The 25,328-nt window shown below is 40.9% G+C and overlaps 1 protein-coding gene across 7 annotated transcripts in view; it reads left to right on the top strand.

Annotated features, from left to right (window-relative positions):
- NDST2 (N-deacetylase and N-sulfotransferase 2) overlaps window positions 1-25,328 on the top strand; it is a 138,291-nt gene that overhangs the window by 58,383 nt on the left and 54,580 nt on the right. The window contains exon 1 of one of the 7 annotated variants that reach the window (XM_063337867.1): window positions 24,502-24,575. The exons of the other annotated variants lie outside the window; for them this stretch is intronic. The gene's annotated coding sequence lies outside the window, so the exon portion shown is untranslated. Of the gene's footprint in view, window positions 1-24,501; window positions 24,576-25,328 lie in introns of those variants that run through there. 7 annotated transcript variants of the gene reach the window in all.

Raw genomic sequence — 25,328 nt, 5'->3', positions numbered from 1 at the left:
TCAATGGCAGAGAAGATTGAGTTTCATGTTTAGTTTTCCTTTAAAGTGGATTTAACTTTACTTTTCAGTCGAAAGCAATTGAATACACCTGTTTAAATTTTGGTAATGAAACCATCTTTCATATGGAAAATAAATTTTCCATATTGTTAAGTAGCTTATTTCCCCTAACTATGGCAATTCCTGTCCTTTGATTTTGAGCTCCGTTCCAGATTCAAGCATGTCTGATCTGAGTCGGTTTGTGGGAAAATGTTTAGCCAGTTTATAACCCACCACAGATTTGAAATATGGCTCTGCCAAAGTGTTACTCTGTACTGCACAGCTTTGGTGCTGTGGATATTAAAAAATCATGTGCTCCTGCAGATGGTTATGGAGACACTCTTCTAAAATAAATACAGGTATCTGTTGGAGAAAAGCCTGCCAGAGATGTGAGACAGATGAGTTTCCTTTCCCTGTGTAAGCAAGCCCTGAGGTGATAAAATTTGCTACAGGCTTCTAGTAAGATGCGGAAAGGTTGAAGGGCAAAATGTAAACGCACTACTGCTGGTAGCTGCAGGCTGCCACCCTAAGCAACTCAGGATAAGGCTAAACACAACTAGAAAAAAATGGCTAGTAGTCGTTTGGGGAACCTGGCATGATGGCGCCTCTCAGCCTTTGTTAGGAGACAAATTACAATTGGATATTTAATGTTGTTTTAAACTTGTGTGGGAAAACTGGGGTCTTGAGTAGAAAATAACAGCACAGTTTAAAATGACTGTCACATGAACTAGTTTCTTGTACCACAGGCTGTGTTCTTTGCAGTTGCATAAGTTTCTAGGCATTCCATGTAGTGCTGTTAGTATTCTGGTTTTTTCTATTTGGCAGAATATATCTGACGAAGGCTTTATCTTAACTGTCTTTATTATCTTCTTGCTACTTAAAGGAAAAAAATAACCCAACAATTATTTTGTATAAAATACTAAAGTCAAATGCGTTTGCTGCTAAAGGGATCTCTTTACAGAGGGCTCTGTTGCTTCTAGCTCATTCGCATGAATAAATGAACGGAGAGGCTTGGTGTGTGAAAGTAGTAGATACACATCCTTCATTTGCAGTCTCCAAAATATGTTGGTCAGAGCTGCCTTTCAAGGTTTTGCCAGTGTAAGTGTGTTTTGTTAAGATTCTGTAGAAATCACTCTTAGTTGACGTACAATATTCTATGCTATATTCAGTTAGATACCACCAAAATTGAGCTTCTGCCAGTATAGCATGTTTTTTCAGGGAACTACTGTTAGCTGTTCTGGCAAAATAACGTTTTTGCCTGTGTAAACCACATCTCGACTAGGCAGATTTGCTAGTATAGCCATTTTAGCAAAGCCTTTCTACTGTAGAAAAGACCTTATTGATAATACTGTGAGGTTCCCACAGTAGATGAAAGGCACAATACAAAGGGCTTTACAAACATGAATTAAGCTTCACAACACCCTTGTAAAATAAATCATTCTTCTAGCTTGCCCATGTCTAGTTTCTTTTAATATGAGATGTTTTGCAGGGATGAGAAGGAAGGGTAGAAGATTCAGAGTTGGGGGAATTAATGCCTGATAGCATTGTAGCACTGATAAACTAAACAAATTTCTAATCTGTTGGATTCCCCTGCCATCTCTGTCTGATGTTTAAAACGTCCTAGCAAAATCAGTGTTTTAGAGTATCAAATAGCTACTGGTTGCTGGTTTCACCTGATCTTTGGTATTACAAGGAGTTCTAATGTTGACGCTTGGCAATTCCTTTCTTCCTGAAAACCTGGAGCTGACTTTTGTGTACGTGGTGTTCTCATTAACGCTGTTTTTGACTCCAGTGTTCTCTCTGACTGATTTGTATTAGTCTCATACAGTTTATCTAGTTCAGGGTACGAACAGCTTACACAGTTAGAGGATCTCAAAGGGAATGGAGAGAGAAACAAAACTGTAAATTTATGCACAAGGATGATTTTAAAGTCAAGTCACTCAGAAGTTAGAGTAGTCTGATACTGAGTTTGCCCATGTGGTCTTAATTCGGACATTTTTTGTGTTAATCATCAGGTTAATATCACATTCTATTTAATTTTTTTCACCTCTTAGGGAGCAAGGAACAAAAGAACTCTACTAGGATGTAGGTTAGTTTTCTTCTTTACCATTCACCAGCATTGCTTATGAATTTGGCCTGTAAACTCTTGGGGCAGGCCCAGGCATTTCCGCAGTCTGCTGTTAAATACCACGTCCTGGATTCTGTATTAATACATCTATCAAGAATTTAAGCAAGCTGTGCAATTTATCCTCTTCCCTATTCCAGGCCTTCATGTAATAGTAATTGTTTTCACGTAAAAGATACCTTTCTGCACCAAGTGTAGTGAGGGACTCACTTTTGTAAACCTGTCCCGGGTCCTCTGAAATCTGGGAGATGGTGGAGACATCTAGGCTGACTCTGTTCCCTGTCCGAACCCTTCCTGCTTGCCAGTGAAGTTCCAGTAACTGTTCAGCAGTGTGCTTGGTCCTCCGAGAGCTACTTGATCTAATAGCGTATTTTTGTGCTCTGTTTCCACAGCAACAGCACACTTTCTTTTTTTTCCCCTCTCAAGGTGGCTGTTGCTTTGAGAATTAGACCTGTGGAAAAGCTTGGCCTTCTTGTCCCCTATTGAGATTTCAGCTTGCACAGGTCAAGAGTGGAAGGAATAGGATGGGGAGAGTGTGACTCTCGTCAGAGTCAGTGTGATTATGAAGTGACAGTGGAAGGAACGAGTCCTGCTTAATTGTGGGGTTTAGTGTTAATAAAATGATTGTGTTGAAAGTCATGGCTCTTTCTGAGCTCTGCACATGAAAGGCCTGGGACTGGAACAGTAGCAACGATCATTTTAGCCCTTTGCATGTTCTTCTGTAATCATGCAGGACCCGTGTCCACTTCATGCGTGTGTTCATGCACAGAATGAAACCAGGTGTACGTTCTTCTGTCCACCTGCTCATAAAGACTTTTCGCCTGCATGTCACATTAAGAAACCTATTCTTCTGTCACAGCCTTCATCCTAGCATTGTGGGGAAGTGTTGCATTTAACCACTCCACTGAAATAGGAAGTAAATGTTAAGTCACCTCTTGTGCATGGTACCTCCTATAGGTAGCAAGACAGTTCCCTTCAAACTGAAGTACATATGCCAGTCTCAACATCTGCTGCCTGCAGGACTAAGAAACTTTCTATATTTGAAATATTTCCATAATCAGTCCCTTCTTATTATCATTTAAAGGTGGTTGAGAACAGAAGCATATGGTTTGATATTGATACCTTGCTAGGGTTGACTTTTTTCATCTGTAGTTAAGAAAGCAGTCTCTTCTTATGTGGGTGCCTAATGCAAGCCTAATGCAATTGCTTTGTTTTGTCAACTGCTTTATTTTGCCTCAGACAGGTCAATCATATTATTAATATTGGATTTGGGAATCTCCCTTCCTTTAAGAACGAATATCTAAAGCAGTATCTGTCACTGTGTTACGCTTTTGCAGTAAAGGCTTCTGCTTGATGTCAGAGTGTGGTGGCTCTTCACCATCAGTATTTTAGTTCCTAGTAGTTTTGAATCAGGGTGCCAGAAGTTGTACATTTCTCTGTGACAAATAGTAAGTGCGTGTGTTGACTGGCAAAATCAATGGCTGATGGATGAAACCACATAATTTGGAGTTATCATGGAAAGACATGTTGTTTATAGCCATTTTTACAGGGCTAAGGCCAGAAATCCACTGACACTTATCCATACAAAATGTAAAAAGCTGTTCAGGATTAAGCACCCAAGTCAGAAATGTCATATGTGTACAAAAGCCAGAAATTAATTAAAATACCTCATATTACTTTCGAATTATAAGCATATCTGGATGGACTTTTCTTGTTAAAGATCTTGTATTTAGCTCAAAGATGAAGAGCATTCAAGTACTGAAGCTTTTTAAAATTGAAAAAGAAGTTTATGATTTCAAGTATTGCATTGCTTGACTTCAACTCTTTCTGGTCGTATCTAGCTCTTTTTGACTGCACATTGAAGAAACTGTACATTTTAGTTTACTCAAGAACTTGTTTATTGAAAGACCAGAGTGTAAAATTCCACATCTATTTAACATTCAGCAATTTACCATTATGCTACTTGACACAAGTTAAAATTTATGTTAATACTGTCTTGATTAAACAGCACTCATTATCACTCACTGTGATTTGGCCAAATCAGTTTCCTAGCAGACGTCTCAGTAAAGGAGCCATCCTACTATAGCATGTCCAAATTAAGTTTAGTGTATTGCAAAAATGTTTTGCACTTACATGGTATCTTTCATTTCAAAGCCCTTCACACAATCATCTGTGATATTGGGAAAACATACTAGGTATGACCATAATGACCAAAGCAAATTTATACATTTCAAAGAGCTACAGGACATTCTGTAACTCCAACGGATGTCTTGTATTACAGTTTTTAGTGTTTAGTACAAAACAGTTGTCTGTTGGTTTCTAAAACAGAACTCAGTTTATATAGCTTGCAGAAGTTTTGAGTTAACCCTCCGAAGTTTGGAACAGATGCCTCCATAGATATTAAATATTTCAAACCACAGCTTCAAACTACTTTTAAGTAATTCTTTCCAGCCAGTCTTAGAATCTTTAGTGCTCTTCAAGCCTCTCCTATTTCATTTGCTTTTAATACTGTTTTATAACCACGGGAAAAACTTGTGATTTCACATCTTTCCCTTCAATTATTCTTTGGTGCCTACTTGCAGCATCACTCCTGTCACGTAGGCTTGGCCAAACTAACTGAAAACTGAGGTGCAGAGGACTTTTTTTCTGCATGCAGTGCTTGGTTCATAACTCTGGGTTAAGACATTCCTCCTTAAGTCCTCACAATTTGTTTTTATGTATTTTGTTCCTTCAGTTTATGTATGGAGGAAAAGCTGATACAAATCATAATTGTGCATAAGCAAATCTAAGGATTTTCTATATTAAATTTATTTGCCGGTAATGTGCTTTTCCAGCTCCTATTTTCCAGCCTCTCCAGCGTTCGGCAGTTGTATTATAGTTGCAATGTAATGCGAAGCAGATATCTGACACATGACACCAAACAAGTCCCTGCCTAATTTTTTCTGTTTAAGAATCGGACTAATCGTATTTTGCATTTATTTAATGGTTACGTTTATCAATAGTATTTTACAGGTAGCATAACTGAGAGCAGACACTGAAGGCAATTTGCCCAAGATCCCAGTATTTCCTGTAATTCTGGTTGTGTTTTCCTGATTTGATTTGGAATGATGTGTGATGTATCAAGTTTGTGGCTCATCAGAAAACATTCAGACTCACCATTTCCCTCTGTGAATGCACCTGACTGGGTTTTCTTGTGACCACGACTCGTTTTATTGCCAAATTTCCCCAAGCTTAATATGACATGGGCCATCTAGTAAGGTGGATGTCCATGTTATGTTGCAAGGTGAATAGTTCAGTTGGATTTCAGCCATCCTTGAAAGCAAAAAGGGTCCTTTCCAACCATGAAGATTCTGTGATGAGAGTCTTATGAGCAAAATATTTTACTTTTTCCAAATATGAAAACTATTTCTTGCATTTATTAGGTCTTTATATAACTCAAAGGCAGTTGGAGTGATTTTACTTAAACCAAGGATGTAATATTTCAGTGCTGAAGGCAAAAATTATAGAAGCTGAGGAGGTGGAGGAGCTAGTTGGCATAGCCAGGAGGCTGCAGGGACCGCTCTCCTCCTGGCCACCCTTTGATTCCTAAGTCCCTATAGTGTGTTGGCTGCATTGCTGGTGGGGAGGTGCTAGATGCGAGAGCTTTGAGTTTGATTTGGCGTTGGTAGTGTAACATTGAAAGGAAATGAAAGATGCAGCAAGTGAGAACTGGTGAGAGATCCAGTGAAGGCTTTCTGAGGCATTAATGGTCCTTGCAGTGGAGTCCTCTTACATTATTCATGCCCTTTGAGCTTTTAGCCAAGAAGAGCACTCTGCACTCAAGTATGATAGTAGAAGGTAAAAGGAAGTTAACCCTATAGTGATACGTTGAAAGTTTCTTGCCAAAGTAGTAATTTTGACAGCGTGTTGAGGGGATAGAAGCATGTCAGAGAGAAGGGAAAACCGATTTCAGCTCTGGGCTGATCTAAGAAAGTTCTCAAGAGTACCCTGCAGTAAAATGATAGAAAAACCCCTTGAACCTATATGCAAGTCCTGGGGTCCCTTCCTGCCTTATCCTTCCTCATCAAAATATGTCTTCCAAGTTTCAAAAGAAAATATGTCTCCCAGCTGCAAGATGAGCTAGTACTCAAAGCTTTCCGGTGATGCTATGGAAGGCTTTGCTGTAGAAGGCTTTGGCATGTTAAGACTAACTGTAGTAGCCAACACTTCTCAATGATTTGTAGATCAGGTACCAGAAATCTGTATCTGAATTCCAGCTTGAGTCTGTGGCTGTTACTGTGTTTGTGATTGTTTCTTCGAACATGTTTGCCTTTGCTTAGATAAACTCCTTATGTTTAGGATTCTTCCTTTCTTCTTTTCCCTCCTACCATTTTTAATTTATTATCCCATCGTTACGTACAGTAGGACTGTGTGCTCAAGGGGGCTTTTAGGAAGGGTTCAGAAACAGGAGGCTTTTAATGCAATGGATCTATATTGGTAATTGATCTGAGATACTTGTGCTGGAGTGGTCTCTTACATGCAGCTTTTACCCCCTGTCTATCCCCCAGCTCCTCTGAGATTTCACAGTGAGCATCCAGAATGTAACCACAGATAATTGCAAACTAGTGGAGAATGACCTCACTCAGAGGCTAAGAGTTACTTTGGGAGGGGAGAGGAGAAAGTGACTGTAAATAGAAGTCCTTTGCTGGTGAATAAGCTTAAGGAAGTCTAAACTCCGATTTACCTATGTACCTTTTGCAGATAGGACTAAAATATATTACTTTGGAGGCAGGGAAGATAACTTGTGGTGGAAAAATGCAATACTAGTGCCAAGTGCTGGTTAACTTGTAAGCACAGAAGACAGATTTCCCCATGTGCTCACAGACTCTTTATATCCAGATTCCTCCTTTTTCTTCCCCACTTACAAAAATCATGTTCAAGGGTACTACTTTGAAAAGCAAATTATTACTTAGAAGTGCAAGGTCTCTGGCTTCTAGGTAAAAGACAATTGTGAAAGTTTTACCCTGTGAAGTATATGTCTTCTAGATTGGAGGGAGTTGTTTGGTTTTTGTTGGAGCCAAGAATTTGATGCATTTGCTACTTGACATAAGCCTTAAGAGTAATTTGATTAAAAGACTATGCCTGGGAGTCCAGCAGTCTGTAATAAAGGGTCTCAGTGAGCAGTCTTATCTCTCCATGCTCTGGTTTTCAGGAGAGACTGAAAAGTGTTTGGGTCACAGCAATAAGGACCAGGAAGAAAAAGATACATAAAAGACAGTGATCAGTACTAGTCTGTGTATCATAACTGCACCCAGGACCCCTAAGAAATAGAAAGGGCAGGAGTTTAAATAAAAAATAAAAATAAAATCATTCTTGTGAAGACTTGTGAAGATTGTTCCTGTGGGATTGTGTTCGTGATTGTGCAGCCTGATAGCTGCACCTTAAATGAGCTGTTGCAATTTTACCCCTTGGACATTTTTCAGGCTACTAAACATTTCTTTTGCTGGCAGATGCCAGCAATACGTACTACTGAACGCTCTTGAGATCCAAATGTTACTAATGGCAGCCTTTGAGTGATGATTGAGAAACGATGTTGAAAGTTTTGCCTTACTTTCTATGCTAAGCATTTGATAGTTAAGCAGTTAAACTCTTTTTGACATTGGTTCAGCATTTCCTTATAACCATTGCTGATGGCAGATAATTTGCTTGATGTGGTGTTTTTGCTTCGCTGTTAATCAAGATGTATGATCACTAACGAACACAGTGAAAAAGATCCCAGAAGTTCTCCGTTGAAGGGCTTTATCAGTCCAGGCTTTTCCACCACTTGCCTGTCATCTTATGAGACAGAGCCTTTTACAATAGCTCTGTTCATGGTTAATTTTGTGAACGATCGCAAAAAGCCCTGTATTGTTTTGTCCTTCTGTAGGTAATGCTTGCAGATTCCTTGTATGCTGCTTATCTTGAGAAATCTCTAAAATGGCAGGAGCAGGTGCAGTCAGGCGTGAACCCCCTGAGCTCCCGCCAGCTCAGTCAGTGGTAGCGGGGGTCTCCCTTCACCTCCCCCAGGTGTGCAGCAGGAGAGCCACGCTTCCATTTCAGACCAGCCTTCGGTTCCCCCCATCAGCAGTCGCGAAGGTGCCTGCAGAACGACTGGGGTGAGGGCGCAAGCCTGTGACTCGAAACAAAGACGCCGTGTGCTTAGCCTCCATTGCAGTTAGTTAAAGAGGGGAAGAGATTGGGAAATAAAAAGCAGTAGCCCAAGGATGAGAGAGCAGGAAAACGCCACCCCTCTCTTGTCAGAAGCAGCGTGACAGGAAAGTCCCGCTCTGGAGGACAGGTAAGCTGAGCCTGGGAAATAAGGGGGAGGAAATGCAGGGACTGGGTTTCGCTTAAAGCATGCTGGCTCCATTTGAGTATTCAGCATGCCTGCTATGCTTAATAATGTTGGTATTTAAATATTTTTAAGCAGGCTTTGAAGTCAGAGCCATGTTGAGTTAAGGTAGAGGTCAGTGTGTTGTAACTGTTGGCGAACATTGATAACAACTTTGTGTACTTTTACATTTTTAAGCTGTTTGACAAAAAAAGAAAATTTAGCAGTATGATTTTTAATAAAAAATGTAATAATTGTGTCAGTTTTATGTGGCAAAACCCAGCAAATCGCAGAAAGGTGTTATTTTTGCGCATCCATAATACTTTTTTTCATGGCCTAATCGAACGTGTGAAATGAAACTCTTGGGCACGGATTTTTCCTCCAACGTGCAGAGAAGCGTGTATTTATGGTTTTAAATTTTGCACCATGCTTGTCAAGTGTTTTAAAGCAAGGAAATCCCAGGCAAGAGGGAAGTGGGCATCTCCCGTTCCAATCGGCGTAGAGGTGTAATGGCTGCGCCTGGGAAACTGGTACAGAGCAACACTTCACGCTGCAGCCCCCGCGGGCACTGGCAGCAGTGGAAGAGAGGAAATTTTAAAGAAGAGTATCGGTGTAGACAAGCCCAGCACCGCTTGTGTGGAAGGAACTGGTCCAGAAGATTTTATCTTCTGTTTAGGTTTGCTGTTCCCTGCTTGTGTCACACCTCCTCACTGTTCTTCCTTCTAACTTCCAGGACTGCCTTCTCCTGCAGGTGAGACTCCCCTTCCCTGGCCTTTGCTTGAAGAAGCTGTGAGAGACAATAGCAGAGCGTTGAAGAAGGGCATGCCCTGGTATTGCCTGTATTGTCAAGAATGTTTTAGAACACTTGGGTTGGTGATTGCTGGAGGCACAACGCTGCTTCAGACCTTTTAAGATATAGTTGAGTGGAAATTGCACTGGTATGAAGAGGCCAGTATGGGATGAAAGAGCAATTACAGGAGAGCACTCCAGTGCAGCTGAAGTGGGGAAAAAAGTATCCCCCACCCCCCCACTGTTTGACGGGAATATGTTTACATAATTAGTAGGAAAACTGCTCTCGAATATCTGTAATTTTTGTGTATATTCCCAAGAGAGAAAAATGCGTTTGGAGATCTGTAATTTTATGTATATTCCTGTGGGAACAGTAGAATGTGTGAATATAAACCATGCTTGATACCACATCTTTGAAACGTCATCTGTCTGCTCCTTTGTATGTGCACAGCTCTTCCTTGCGCTCAGAGGTTGCAGAAACCGGCTGAGCATCAGCCCTGAGGGCACCAATGCCCTGAGAAGCTTCACTGTGGACCCGTACCTGTGCACTGTTTCCCCAGGTGTCCAGGGACTCCCCTCGAGCTCAGGCCTGGGCCTTCAGTCCTGTCCTGAGTGGCGTGGTAGATGTACTTGCTTCCTGGATGGACCGTGAACCTATGTTGCGGATAGTGTGTCTTCTGTCTTGTCTTGTCCCTTGTCTCCTTTTGCTCTTAACTGGACCCCTGTGTGGTCCTTGGACCTGTTTCATTGCTCTCCTTGCTTGGGACTGTCAATGGACCTTGCCACCAGCACACAGCTCTGCCCACCATGTTCAGATATGGTGGGACTGTGCCCCATAGGTGCCCTGGGGTCTCCTGCTCTCCTATTGGAGCAGCCAGCCCTTGATGCACCCTGAGACCAGAAGATATTGTACCAAGTAATTTCGGGTGAGAAAGTAGCAAGAAGAGGTGGACCAAACTACCTGCAAGATCACTGTCTGCTTTTGAAGCTGAAACAGTTATAAAGGTGAAAACTTAAGAGCATAGGATTAGAGTGTTTCTTTTCTTGCTGGTGGTATTTTAGGGGTTTTTTTTTTTGTTTTTTAAAGCTGCTCCTGGCTGACATCAGCCACCCACAGTACAGGTAAACAACACATGGCTCATAGCAAAAATTCTCTTTTCTGTCTCCCCATACTTGCCACAGGACCAACAATGGGAGGCAGCGGTGACATAGTCATGATCACTATCTCCGTCGCTGATATGGATTCTTGGAATGAAAGGGATCCTAAAGTGAAAGATCTGCTTATATAGCAGCAAGCATAAGATCTTGTCAAAAAAAAAAATATGTCTTCCATTTTATGGCAGTATGTAGCTAATTTTATCTCAGGTTAATGATAACAGCTTCCATCCTGTACTTCATAAATTGTCAAAGTACCATCCTCCCATTCTGACCCTCATATTTAGGAAGACCTCAATAAATGTTCGAAATACCTACAAAAAAATCTTGATTTTAAAAAAGTTAAACCAGTATGTTGATAACTGTTGTCTTATCTTCTGTTGCAGCTTTGCCTATAGATCTTTTTGTTGTCTCTTAACTGTAAACTATAAGCTCTTTGTTCTGCATTTGTGTGGCACACTTCATAAGACTTCTTATCACTAGCTACAGAGATAGAATTTACAACATGTTTTTCCTGCAGAAGAAACTGCTACTGGTATGTCTTCCCCATTGCCCATAGTGGATCAGAGCATCTGTCCGTCAAAATACAAAGTCCTTCCTTTATTGACAGCAGCTCTCATTGTTTAAGAAAAAAATTCTGCAGAAGATTATTATATTACATTTTCCGTAGATGTTTATTGTGTTGTGCCTTGAAACAGGAGTGTTTCTGTGCTTTGTGATTGATGTTTATTGTTATTAATTCAAATATGCTTATTATAAATATTAATGTTTCATAATTTTCATAACATCAGTGTTAATGCCGTAGTAAGAACTACTGGATAACTGTGTATGATGTGAAACTATATAGTCTCAAATTACCCAAATTTTTGCCTCTGAGTCTCACTGTGTGTTCCCTTGTTCTTTTGTTAGGAAACCAAATTAATAGTTAATCTGTCCAGTCTCTCCTCTTGACTGTTTTGGATTTTTTCAGGTGTCTCTTAAATCTCCTGTCAGACTTAAAAAAACAACAAAAAAAAACCCAAAAAACAAAAAAACCCCAACAGACTACAAATGTACAAATTATTTTCTTTGTTATTTTTTCAATTAGCAGTTTCAACCTATTACTTCATTGTTTTTCTGTTGTTTTAGGATAAAGTGGTGAGAAATGAACAGTGTTTCACAGTGGAAAGCACAAGTTAGTTCTTGTACTACTCACCTTTTAATTCCTTATACATTTTAATATAACTTAATTTGCATTATTACTGCATTTTTTCCTGTCACTACTTATTGAGCACACAGTGTGCCTTCGTGAAGGTGTCTATTTTTTTTCCCTTTTATTGAGTTAGGAATTTATTTATGACCCTGTTTAAAAAAAAGTATGTGCAGTTATAACTTTCACAGTTTAGCACACTGCTTTTATTAACCTTAAACGTAATATATCATCATGTTTCTTCTTCTTAATTAGATTCTTCTGAGGGGAATACGTATGTATGAAATTATTGTTTGAATTAAAATTTGTTTGCATTGCCACAGTCCATAGAGTCCTCACAACAGATCAGGTGCCAGCTGTTTAGGATGCTTCATGAATGCAGCACAACAAAAAAATCCTTCATTTCAACTCATTTGCAAGCTACAGAAGTTAGGTTTATTAATCAAAAACTCACTGCACCACCATTTCTTCTTCTTTAGAGTACAGCGTTTGCTACTTCAAATCTTTAAAATCTTTTCCTACTGTTACGTTTGATTAGTTCAAATAGATATATTTGCTGTTTGCCAGTGTTATGATTTTATCAGATTTTATTGACAGCTTGCTTTACGTCAGTGTTACGTGCCATTTTTCCCTGAATTCGTGTTCTGCATTTTGTACCATGATTTGTATAATATGAAAGTTGTTTCCATACGAATTGGATTATGTTTTTCTCTTAATAGAGAATGTTTTTATTAGACTCTATGTAATCCTCTGCATATGACCAATCTTTTCCTACCTCATTAATGTGATGTACTCTGCTTTATAGCCTGCTGTGATCACAGCCTAGTGACTTCTGTCATTCTACTGTGTTTCAGTTTTGCTTGTTATGTCGTTCTCTTCTTATATGGCAGAGTAATTTTCTCTCTCTTTTATACCATTCTTCATCCTACATCAGTCTCTTGAGCCCCAGATGTTACCAGTCTAAAAATGGGACAGAAATTAACCCTGAACTCAGAAGACCCCAAACACTCTCTGTTACCGCTTTTGCAGGCTACCGTATGAATGCATCTTGATGCCTCTCGTGGGAAGAACATTTTGAAAGGGGCCAGGGCTGTATCACAGCACTGTCATTTCCACATCCCTCTGCTGTGAGGGATACCTGGAGTAACGATGGGCCATGCAGATAAACCAGTAATACAGATGTTCCAGCTGTGTTTCCCCCCACCCTTTTCCTTTACCCCCCACCTTGTGGGCACTATTCAGTGGTGCTCTGTCCATAGCCAGCCTACACCAGTTACCTACTCAGGGCTTATCATCCACTTGTCAGCGATTGCATGTTATTGCCATACCACAGCTTCGAAATCTATCCTTGTCTTCAGAGCTCCAGGCAGGCCTTGCTTTCTTGCGTTGCCTTGGTTATAGAGCTGTCCTGTGCTACAGAGGATGCTGGTGAATGGGGGGAAGGAGGATCTGCTGGCAGAGGATGATAGAGAGAAAAGTCCTGGGCAGAGTCCTTTCCTAGGAAGCTGTATTTCCACTTCTGGCAGTGTCTTCAGTTGTGAAAAATAATGTGCTGTGTGATGGGGAACTGGCGTAGCAAGGAGGTGTAGGACGGTTCCTATGTTTACAGCAGCTAGGTGTGTGATGCAATGTGTGGAGACTTTGTTTTGCCGGCGCTGGGTGCCCCTAGGCCTTGTTTGTCAACATGGCTGTGAGCGTGGGTTCTCCACTGTCCTCTTCAGTTCATCTGTCTGAGGGAGCTGTTGCCTACCTCCGAGCTTCGCAGGGGTCAGGGAAGGATCGAGATGATATAACTTGTGTTTTTATTTACGTGGGGGCCGGGGAGAGGGCTGCCCAGTTTGTAAGAACTTTATTGTGATGGAGTAACTCTCCTCTTGAATGGTTGCAAATGGTACATCTGCATGAGAGATGGCAAAGCAGGCCAGCAGCCGGAGCCGAGCAGTGCACAGGCCCTGTGTGGGCAGGGAGTCGGGAGAGGGCCGCGCTCCCTCCGCATGGCCGCCTCCAGCCGGTTGGGCATTGGGAGCTCCTGGTGTCCTGTGCTTCCGCCGGAGCGGCGGGGGGCGAGCCCTGCCTCCTCCCCACTGCTCCACCAGGTCGCTAATGAACTCAGCGGGAAAAGACAAAATGCAGTTCATGAATAGCTGTACAGTCCCCTTTCTCCCGCCCACCCCGCACTCTGTCCTGGGAATGTGCTGCCCACACAGTGACCAGAGAGGAATCTGGAGGCATTTGCAAGATAATGCCATATCAAATGTTTCATTCTCACACTTTCTTCTTGCATTTTCAAAACTGTTTACATATTTCCTTTCAGTTTGCATGAATAAGCACATTACTCTGAGACTAAAAAGGGGGAAATGCAGTTGCAAATGTGCAAAGCCACATAACTGTAATAAATTGCTGTAATTACATATGGTGTGTTTAGTTTCTGGAAGCCTATTGTGCATTACTGCCTCCAACAAGTAGCCTTTCCTGTTCGCTTGCTGCTGTTTACCAGGCTGGCCGTCTTCCCAAAGTAAACCTCATCCAAATCCTCCACTTGACAGGCGTTCACCGAGAGCCTTTTTGATCCTCAAATGCTCAATGTCATCTTGGACGTCTGCTGTGGCAGACAGCAAGAGGTAGAAACTCGGTTTTCTCCTCAGCAATTTGGTGTCTTACCATATTTTTAAGTAGTATGTTTTTCATCTGGTTTATGATGTTTTTAGAAAGATATAAAGTTACAGCTCAAGTAGAGTTGTCTCACTTGCGAATACAGTTTCAGCCAACTAATTAAGCACAGGTGGAGGTCATTTATATCACCCTCCTCAGACCGTCGCAGCTCCTGCGTACTTGAGCAGTGCTGTTGAACGCTTTTCTGTAGTTACTGTTTTTCCTGGTAAGTGCCAAGTTCTTTCTGTTTTCCTTTCCTTTACTATTTGGGAGGATGGGAAGGTGCACTGTCAAAGTGCTTTGGCTTCTTTATTTTTGGATGATAAAAGCTACAGAAGCATAATTATGTTATTTTTAGTGCTGGCTAAATAGTATTTCTCGCTCTCTGTTCTTGTCCACCATTGGCTGTATTTGACCTATTGGTTTTTGTTTCAGTCTAGAAATTAATATGCTTTTTAACTCTTTCACCTCTTGTAAGGTATATAGTTTTGGAGTTACTAAACTTAAGTTATTCCCTGTGACGATCAGGAACAATTTAAGTTGTTAGGCAGTATGAGAAAAGGTTTTACTTTGAAGACTTTCAACTTGAAGTTGAAAAGGAGGCGGCAAAGATTAAAGGGAAGCTTTTCTACTTTCTGTTGATGTTTTTCCCTATCTGCAGTGGGGAAAAACTGTTCAGTACTGTTGGGATTAAACGCAGAGAAGAACTGACAATAAAACTTTCTCTTCCTCTGGAAAGAAATGATATTTCAGAAGGTTCAGAGTCAATTTGGAGAGCTAAAACAACCCTTCATATTACGGTGGCCTGTCTGTGCCCGTCATACCCCTAGCCTTCTCTGAGGAGCTCCAGCAAAGCCAGACAAAGTGATCCGAAGTGTCTAGAAATAACCTTTCTGCAGGCTTTCCACAGCTGGGAGACTGACAGCGTTCATTTGTTCCTCTGCTCATAACTATCTGTGTGTGCAAAAGGGAGATACTTGCTCTTCCTTCCTGAAACTTTCTGTGTAGAAGTTGTGATGCTTTCAGGATACGACAACCGGATTAATGAATTCATCAGTCACAATAATCTGATTAAATTGATGGGGGAGAGGGAGCCAGCAGATGAAACAAACAGATTATTTTAAGATATATGAGATATCCAATTAGCGACTGACTCACTCAGTATTGAAATGGAAGTGTTGCACAAGAGATTTACTGGTAACCAACGTAATAAATTATACTATATGGTTTTTTATCTTAAGAGAAAGGCTCACGTACTGTTACAGGGACCTGTAAATAAAACAGTGGCAGAGTATTACATGTAAGAAATATGAGGTATATATTACTTTATACTTTTCTAAATATGCAGATATGTGTGTATGTGCATTTTTTTAAGTAATGGACTACGATACGGACAGTACTAGGGAGAGATTGGCATGGATTTTAAGCCTTGTACAGGTACTTTTACCAGGACCTGGTGAATGTGTTTTCAGGCATATAGGAAACAGACTTGAGTAGAAAGGGAGTTACTTTGTGTCGCTGAGGTTTCAGGGACAATCCCCTAGAGTACAGAGATAATGGAGGGGAAGCTTTCTGTCAGAGAGCATATGTTTTTGTGACGATTACACTGTGTATAGATTAGGACTTTTGTGAGGGAGGGAATGGGAAGATGTGCTTGGAACATAGGACCATCTGCCAGTACCTTGGCATAGTCATTTCAATAATGAGAAGCTTATTAGCTTGAGTCCAGCTGAGATAGACCAGACAGGCAGCAAAAGGGACAGAAAACTGTCATCCAGCTGTCATTGAAACAGGGAAGAGATGGCTCTGATAACCTGTAAAATCTGATTTTGTTAAAAGTGCTATTCTTGTTCTGCTTGGTAAGAAAGCATCCGTCGTCTTGTTGCTGAAAAACTGTTTTCCTTAATTTTGTGATGCAATATAGCACGTCCTTTGGTAGGGAAAATATATAACTGAGGGTGAGCTGGCATTGATAAGAAGGTGCTAGGAAAAAAGGAAAGAACAATGATTTTTAGTGTGAAGTTGTTTTTGCATCAAATGACTACCTTTTCCCTTTCGTAAACACTTGAAGGTGCCCTATATTGAATGTTGGATATTTAATATTTGTGGTGACAAAGGGTGACACTTGGAAGACACAACTTTGAAAGTGTCAAAGTCGCAACCCTGGCTATGCCAGCAACTTCAGAGAGTGCATGGTCTGGCCTGTGCTCCGTGTGAGGTAAAAAGTCAGAGGGGGTGCTCTGGGCGGGCACAAAGTAGTGCTCCAGAGAAAAAAAAGGCAGTGGTTAGGATCCTGTGAACTCTGTTCCTGCGGCCTCACACTCCTGATTCTGCTGCTGACATAGTAAGTGTCCAAGCTTGCACTCTGTTCCTCAGTTTTACTGTCCTGTAAATCAGAAAAATTGTACTTAGCCTGTTTTAGAGAACTTTGCTATTATTCTGTTGACACAACACTTAAATTTAAACAGCTCTGTTTTTTCTTTGGCAGTTGAGTCAGACTTGAGTCGGGGTGAGGGTGAGATGGCAGAGCCTTTGCCCAGAGAAAATGGTGGTTAGAAGTACAAAGTGTTTGGAGTGTTGGTATTTGGGAAATTATTTCCCTTTTGTCTGGTTTTATACCTTTCAGGTTGGACTGGTAGTTAAGCTGAAGGGAAGGAATAAGAAAAAAAGTGTTTCCCATGAAAAGCACTATAATCTGCAACTGCCTAGGTCCACAGGAACGAGGATGTGTTCAGGACACTGTGCAAGAGTGTTATGCAGTTCACCAGCAAGATGGTCTGGTAAATAAGGCTTGACAAGGGCAATTTCTGTTTGCACTGCTAGGATAAAAAAGGCAGTTTCCCTTGACATTTTTGCTGATTTATGAGGTAACTCAGATGGGGCATTGTCTCTGACTTTGTCTATTCCAAATCTGTTGAAACAAAAGGAACATGTATTTTCAAAAAATTAGTAGAAAAATATAGCTTAGGAGTGTCAAAACACCTAAGCAGAGTGAGCCTTAAAATGAAAGGGGTTTGGTTAGTCATCCGCTTTGCAAATTCTCTTTTTGTATTGAGAAGGGGAGAAGATTAGTGAGATGAAAATCTATGTTATTACAGAGATAAGAATGGGTTATGGCTGGGTCCCAAAGGAGAAAGAAGTTTTTTAATATTATTTAAAAAACCCAACCCTTTGCTGTGATTCATGTGTAATGCTTAGACAGTTCCATGCCAAAAAAATAATTATAATACTGTACAGTATGGTGATTATATACATAAATGTGTGTACAAATACTGGCACAACATAAATTTAAGTCCTGAGCCTGTGCTTGTTGAATTCAGTGGAAATACTTCTGATGGTTGTGACAAGCAATAGATCAGATTCTCACACTGACATGTAAATGTGGTCTAAAACTCAAAATGAAGCTTCTACTTTTGCGTAATTTTTTTCTACCTGCCTTAAAATGGAGCAGTTGATTTAAAGTCTTAAAAAAAATTTGTCCTGCACACCAGACCCTGCTGTGTTTCATCTACTGAAACACTGTTTGGTAGTATCCTACAGCGATAATATTCAATTGCCATGTCGCATACTTTTTAAACTGACAGTTCATGTATTTTCTCTCTCAAGTAGTGGAAGAGTACTGTTGGTCCCACAAGGGCATGGTAGGTCAGGGGTTTGGCTCAGTCTACAAGTCTAAAAGGCTTTGCACTTAGTAAAGTCATAAAGAAGCCTCCAGCTGGCTGGATGCCTCTCTTAAAAACACAAGTGTGGCCTTATTCCGAAATGATGCTCAGGCGAAGCTGCGTATGCTTCAGGCTCTTGGTATGAGAGAGGAGTGGGAGGGGGGCCTTCACTGATGTTCCAGTGAAGCCAGGAAAGTTAGATATTTGCATGAAAACACAGGGAATTTAATCACTGATTGTCTCAGAATCGCTGTGAAGGAGTAGAATAAGACAGGGGAAGAGAATGAAGGCAGGCAGAAGAGAGCTTTTAACTTGAGGTATGAAAAGACATTAAGAAGGGAGGTAGAAATGTTCATCTCATTGCAATCACAAGACCTCGCCTAGCTATTGATGTGAACTATGAAGTTGTGGAGCTCCATACAGTGTTTTCCTTCCAGCAGCAAAGCACAGGGCTGAGTGCCTGCATAGGGAGTGTTATGTACAGCTTTGCTTTAGTGCCTTTCTGGGTCAGTGACTCTCAAACAATGCCGCACAGAGCTGCTTTAGTCGCGCTTCCATGAGTCAATCTGTAAGTACTGACACTTCTCCCTGATCATAACCCAGTGTCCTACAGAATCTGCAGGCTTTTTTGACTACTAATCTCAAAGCAGTTATGGTGTTCCTTGAACTCAGGTTGGTTGATCATGTGTACCCTTTTTTGGATGCCATTCTTCCTGACAATTCAACCACAGTCAGATTTTTAACTTCAAAAGACCAAGTGAAAGGATGTGGCCAAGTCCTTGCACCTGTAGCATTGAAAGAACTGATACTCCTCTCCTCGCATTGTTCTGGCACTACTCTCTCAGTAGCCACAATCTGTAGCATTGTCTCATGCAAAATAAAGAGAAAAAAAATTACTGGTTCATGCAAAGATTTTTTTCCAGGCATAATGAACAATAGGATCAAGCAGCTGCATCATTTATATTCTTTTAAAATGGATTTGTGTAGCAGGTTGTTTTACCTCTGCATCCCAGAAAATATAAAGGAAGAGGGATGGTAGGCAGAGTGAAAATAGTGCATTTAAATATTCTTCCAAACAAGTTCATATGATAGTGGAGACTTCTGTGGATAGATCATGTATCTGTTTCCATTAGTGGGAAGGTTTGGTGATGATTTGAGTGTTTATATAGCCAACCTCTGTGGTGATAGGGAGCCCCCAGGGAGGAGGGAACAGTCTGTTCAACATTTGTGCGTTCCTCACCAGCTGACTGCACCTGCAGCCTTCGCCATCAGTGGCTGGGTATAGAGGCGCAGAGGCGTTTTGGAAAGCAGCAGCAGTGAGGAGCAGGGCATGGGGAAAGAGAAAACAAGCTATCATACCTGAAAGCGAGGGAAAGATCCTGAAGATACGTGTCTGTTTCTGAGCATTGGCTAAGCTGAATTTGGGGCTGAACATTGGCTAAGCGTGTAAAAGGTAATGGGGTAAGAAGTTTTGATTTCTTCTTTCCCCTCATCCCCCTGAAATTGTGAATTATTTTTACCTCTTCTCTCTGTTTCCATGTATGCAAATTTCCTTCCTCTCACCTACTGAAAAAGGCAAAGTGCACCTAATAAAACAGGTGTGGATACAGCCTATCTGCTAACAACTCTTATCCTTTCACAATTTGGCTTCAAGATATCATATTTATTCTTCCAGATTTTGATTTCATTCAGCTTTGTGCTTTTACATCCAGGAAGAAGCCCTATATCTGTAATTTTTATTTGGTTTATTGGATGGAGTATCTCTTCTCATTATGTATCTCTTCTGTACAGCCAGCTGTGCTATGGTCACTCACTGGGCACCTTGGAAGTTATTACTATAAACCTCAAAGCGCGTACAAGGAAAGCTGTTTAAACAGCACATTAGAAATGAATTATGGACAAAACTCCATTTTCTTTATTGCAGCGTGTCTTTACAGTCATATCAAACATGTGTTTTATACCTTTTATTTGGGTATAGATCATTGGCTTATTCATTTTCCCCTTTTTAGAAAATGAGCAATGTTAATTTTAGTTTTAATTAGTTCCTTGATGGGGGTGAATCATAAGTTGGAATTGCTGATTCATAACATTGTAGGCACATTTGTGAGGTTGAGTTTATACTTTGTTTTTTCCCCTGCATCATCTTTGGTATTGGAGGAATCTCCTCTGCAGTGGAGAGTGCACCGCGCTTTATGATAAAAGACAGAGATAAATGTAAGCATACGGAGCCTGAAGAGACAACACTGTCCAGATCAAATATTGACAATGATAAATGAAAAATGTAGAGAAGAAATTACATGGACTTAAAGTCAGCAAGCTTCTGACTTAATTTGCTTTATTTAACAGAGGAATGACCCTCTTCCTCTTGAAATTCTCCATGGTAGCTCTCATTTCACTGTAAATTGGGGGTCACCATTTAGGCAGAAAGCCTTTACATAGCTTTCTGTTGACATGAGGTTCATTCCTGTGGGATTTGGGCTCCTAGGTGTTTTCAGGCTGTCTGTCTGGAAAACTAACATATCATTGCCTTTCATTAGTCTGGTTATTTGTTTGCGCTTTTTTTTTAAATGCTATTTTTCTCAAGATAACGGTGGCTTTATGACTGGTATAGGGGAGATAAGGCATTGCTTTGTCTGTGTGAGCCATGGTTTATTAGGACCGAGGAAAGTACCAAATTAGGTGTGTTTACTTCTTTTCGGTGCTCTTAATTTTCAATGCTTCAGGGAGGAGTAGCCTAAACAAGCCATGAGCAGAATTGTTTAAATTATCTGAATGGGGTGAAAGGTTTAAATACTGTGCTCTGCGTCTTTAACCCAGTAAGTCAGGGAATGCTCAATGCTATCAACTTAATTACAGCATTGCTGTCAGGAGGCGGTGGCTCTGTGGCAGGATGGAAACTGACAGTCTTTTAAGATCTATCTGTATAATACATAAATCGTACTTTTTCCTTATTCAGGACGATTCTTTACTCATTGAGGAACAGTCAGAAACAAAGGGGGGGTAAAAGACAGAACTGTAGCAATGGAAGCTCATCAGCTGAGAAAGCTGTTTCCTTCCTACTTGTGTGATGAGAGCAGAAAGCAAAAGAGAACAAGGGGAGATCTTTTCCTAATATTTCAGTTGTAATCATTCCCCCATTTTTTACAGATTTTTTTCTCTTGTCACAAACTTGGCATGATTTTAGCTGCTGGGCTGCAGCATTGGGAAGAAGGTCGTTACTGATGTCTTTTTCCCCATTGGCCTTGATGGCAATGGGTTTGCTTTTTTGCCTGGTGGGAGACATACAGCTAGCTGATAGCAGGAGAGAAACGGACAGGGGCAAAGACCGATAGCATTACGGTTTTAACACTTCACTGCTTGCAATGGCCTTTCTGAAAATTGGACTGCTGGAGCAGTCAGGGTCATGGGCATTTCAGAGTGGCACGGCTGCAAGCAAGCGCAGTCATGCTGATGGCAGACGGGGTCTGGGCCACATGCCTTCCATGCCATGAATAGGCTTATAGGGAGGAATCCTTTCCTTTGTTGTGTGCAGACAAGGTGACGCCACATACGGACATGCAAGATCTGAAGTAGGACATTGGCTGAATGATGAACCCCATTCTAAGCCATTTGCTTTACATTATCAAACTGATGTTTCCCCTTCCTCAGGTGGCTCTGCCTTTTTCTTCTGTTCGTACGAGAGGGAGGCAAGGAATTTAAGAGATCGCTTCTAGAATTTTGAAAATGAGACTGCTTTCTCAGAAATATGAATTTACTTAGGAGTTTCACTGAGTCTCAGAAACCATTTCCCTTCTCAAACCAGTTTTGATGGATGCACATGAGTGACCCATAAAGGAGCTATATGTGTTAAGGTAATCTCTTTTGATGGCAGATGTCCTTGATTAAGTGTTTCAAGTAATATCCTTGCTGCCTAGTTTCCCTTTCTTTCACTTCCTTGAAGATCCTGACAGGGAATGTAGTTTTCTCCATGGTGCATCTTTCTTGAGCATTTGCAGTTTCTGACAGTGACTTTTTCTGATAATTGTTCTTGGTTTCACTCTTTCCCACATATCTCTACGCCTTGTCTCTCCCCCTTCTCTATGTACATTTTTCCCTTTTTTCCTGTTTGATTGCTGCATTCCATCCATCCTTCCTCCCTGTACCCGCTAAAAGTCACCTCTGTCTTTGCGCTGTGTTGTCGTTGTGCGGCTTTGAACTGTAAAGCTACACAGCTCTTTTAGTGGTGCTGTAAATTCTTTGTTATCCAGAAAGAAATGCGAACCTCAGATGATTGCGTTTTTTACTCTCTATTTTATTATTTCACAGAAATTAACTAAAAATCTCCACCATTTACGAAGCAGGACTTTATACTCTCTGTTCGTGTCCCTGTAAATCTTTTCATATTTTGACTGTATCAAGCTACCTTCTATGTTGTCCCAATGTATGCTTTATCATTATATATTTTCACTGTGCTTCTGATATGAGCTTTTAAAATTGTTATTATTTTTAAACTCAGGACTGCCATGTTTCTCTGGTGTAATTACTACAGAGACTTACAGCATAGAACTGTTGTCTATCTAGTTGTGACTTGGATTGTTTGCCCAGACTGAGGATAAGATCTTCATGGGAAAATAGTTCTACTTCATTGAGCTCCCGTGTGACCACTGTTATTCTGACTAAGTGGACCCTGTTGTATTTGATTAGTGTAAATATTAAGGTTTTTGTGCTCAGAAAAACTAAGGACCCTTCTCATTTTCCTGAAAGCTGTTTTATCTTGTAATGGTGAAGGGGACCACACACATGGTCTAGTATGTGTCCTGGGCGTTCCAGACAGCATCTGTTACACTCAGGTTTGGCCTTCTTTCCAGAGTAAAAAGTAAAGTGAAACTTCCAGTGTGGCTGGTGTTTAAAGAAATAAAACTGTCAGGAATATAAATGTCATTGCTTATTGAGTCTTCATACGGCACACACCCTGACTAATGGGAGCTCCTGCAGGAGCCTGCATGGCCGGTGCACAGGCTCCTGAGCTTTCCCACTCTGCTGTTACGGCTGGTAAATTTGAAACTAAATACAAACATGGGAAAAGATACGATGCTCCTAGAGTTAATGACGTCTTTCCAAAATAGCTTAATTGTGTGCTAGGCAGAGGTTCATTTCCATTAGTAAATGCTTTGATGCCTAGAGATGAAATGTGGTGCTGCCTTCTCCGTTAAGCATTTGGGAGGTGGTGTTTAGCAGCTGTTGATAATGGTGGTAACGCGTGCTTTGAGCTGAGGGCTTTCCAAACATGCAAATCTGTTTGCTTCTCACGGGCAACACAGGCAGTTGAGTATGTATCGAGAAGGGAAATGGTAGATTGTTAGGCAAGGTTTTTACCACCTTACTTAGCTTTCTGTGGAAATGACAGCAGTGTCATCACTTTACTGTTGCTTTAAACTACACCTTTACTTTAAGGTTCTTTAAAATAAATCTTGCAGTGAAATACAAATTGGCTGTTCTTTGTGTTTCATCACTGTTACCCCATGCAACTAGTGTTAAATTCTTCCTCTCTTCTTATCCTGCGCTGTTGTGTTTCTGTGTCTATTGATTGTAACGTGCCTTAGTGGAAAACTGTGGGACTGCAAAGAGCAGCAGTCTCTTTACTTCATTGATGTAACTGTTTCTGAGTTTCTGTAAGTGTGAGCAAGTTGCATTTTTACAAGCTGAAGAGAAAGTTGTTTGTAACTCATGTTCCTCTTTGAGTGTCTCCGCTGCATTTGTAATCTGTTGATCCATTTGTGGTTTTTCTTCAAGTCTGCTGGAAAGTAAAACCAATTAGACCAGAGTGATACTCCATCTTGGTCCAAGTCGCCGCTTTGGTAATAGTTTGCATCAGAAAGTGCAAGATATTTTGCAGTGAAACATCGGGGGACAGCCAGCCCCTATGGGAAACTTATTTTAAATGCCATTAGTTGGATGTTGGTGAATCTGTTTGTGTGGGTCTTAATGACTGCTGTGGGGTATGTGAGTCTTATCCACTGCCATTGTATACTTTCTATTAATAATTAACCTCCTAATTTGATTGTTTTTCTCAGTGAGTTTCACTGGATTGCCAGAGTTCTGTGAAAAACATTTCTTTAGTTGTCTGTTTCTTTTACAGTGACATCAAACATTCACCCCTTTTGTAGTTTAGTTGTTTTGCTGTTGCACCTGACTGTTTTGATGTTTACCCTGGTGTGTTGGAATCTGTGGAGGCCAGGCGTGCAGGGCTTCTCATTCTGCCATCTCAAACTGTGAAGAAACGTAAGAATTTGGGATCAAAATAAAAATGGAAAGTCGTGTGCTGAGGAAGGGTAGGTCCTTTTCATCTAAACTAATCTTTATCTAACCAGAAAAAAGGAAAAGAGAAAATTTTGCTCTAGTTGTTAATTTGCGAGGAAGGCAGTGAGCTGGGCGTGTTTAGTTATATTTACAGGCAGCACAAGTGTGGTTCTTATTTGTTTACTAATTGGCTGTAGAGGTATTAAAGATTATTGGAAACTCAAAGGTCAGAGTTCTTGCTGAATCAAGGTGTGTGTGAGCTGGAAAGCTACAGGAGAGTACTTGTGTGTCTCAGACACAGCTGATGTGGAAGAGCAGCCTTTAGAGGCTGTCTGACAGGTACGGTAAAATTACCCTTTTAGCCCCGACCCTGTTCTAACCTGTGCCCTCCCTCGGGGTTTTGGTGACTCCGCTGAGACGCTCTCACTGGCAGACTGCTCTCTGTGTGTGTGTTTGCCTCTGTGTATGTGTGTGTGTGCATGTGTGCACAGACAAAGTTTTCCTGAGCTTCAGTCAGCTTCACAAAGTACTTTCATCTGTGTGATCACTAGCCAGGTAGAGGGGTGGAGGAAGGGTGTAACTCCATCCTTCAGTGGTTTGTTTTTGTTTCACAGTATTCCTCATGGTCCTGACTCTTTTAAAGGCTTTGGCAATAGACTACTCAGACTTTGTCACACCACTGAAGTTTTACTGAACTGATTTAGCTGTGGCCAAGACTAAAGAGGGTAGCGTCTTATAGTTTGCTTTGTTGGCTCTTTCAAAGGCAATGATATTAATGAACAGATGTGAAAAATCCCATTAGGACTATGCTGGTATGTCCAGTTCTCTCAGCTAATACTGCATTTGCTTGTTCTGTGAACTTTTTTTTTTCTTTGTGGTTTACCTCTAAATCTAGGTTCTTGGTTTGTTTGTTGGGTTTTTCTTTTCTGTGCACTTGTCATTTCTCATCTTGCCCTACTCTTTCTCACTCTTGCACAACTGAGCCTGCTGCAGTGCAACCCTACGTCATCGTCTAGTTGGCTGTTGTCCTGGCCTCGCTCTGTCCTCATGCCATGGTTAGTGTAATGTAATCATTACCTTTGGTTCTGGAGA

Source organism: Chroicocephalus ridibundus, chromosome 6, assembly GCF_963924245.1.
Source record: "Chroicocephalus ridibundus chromosome 6, bChrRid1.1, whole genome shotgun sequence".
In the NCBI taxonomy this organism is placed as follows: domain Eukaryota; kingdom Metazoa; phylum Chordata; class Aves; order Charadriiformes; family Laridae; genus Chroicocephalus; species Chroicocephalus ridibundus.
Note: the sequence above shows the minus strand (reverse complement) of the source record. Positions and strands in the feature narration are given on the sequence as shown.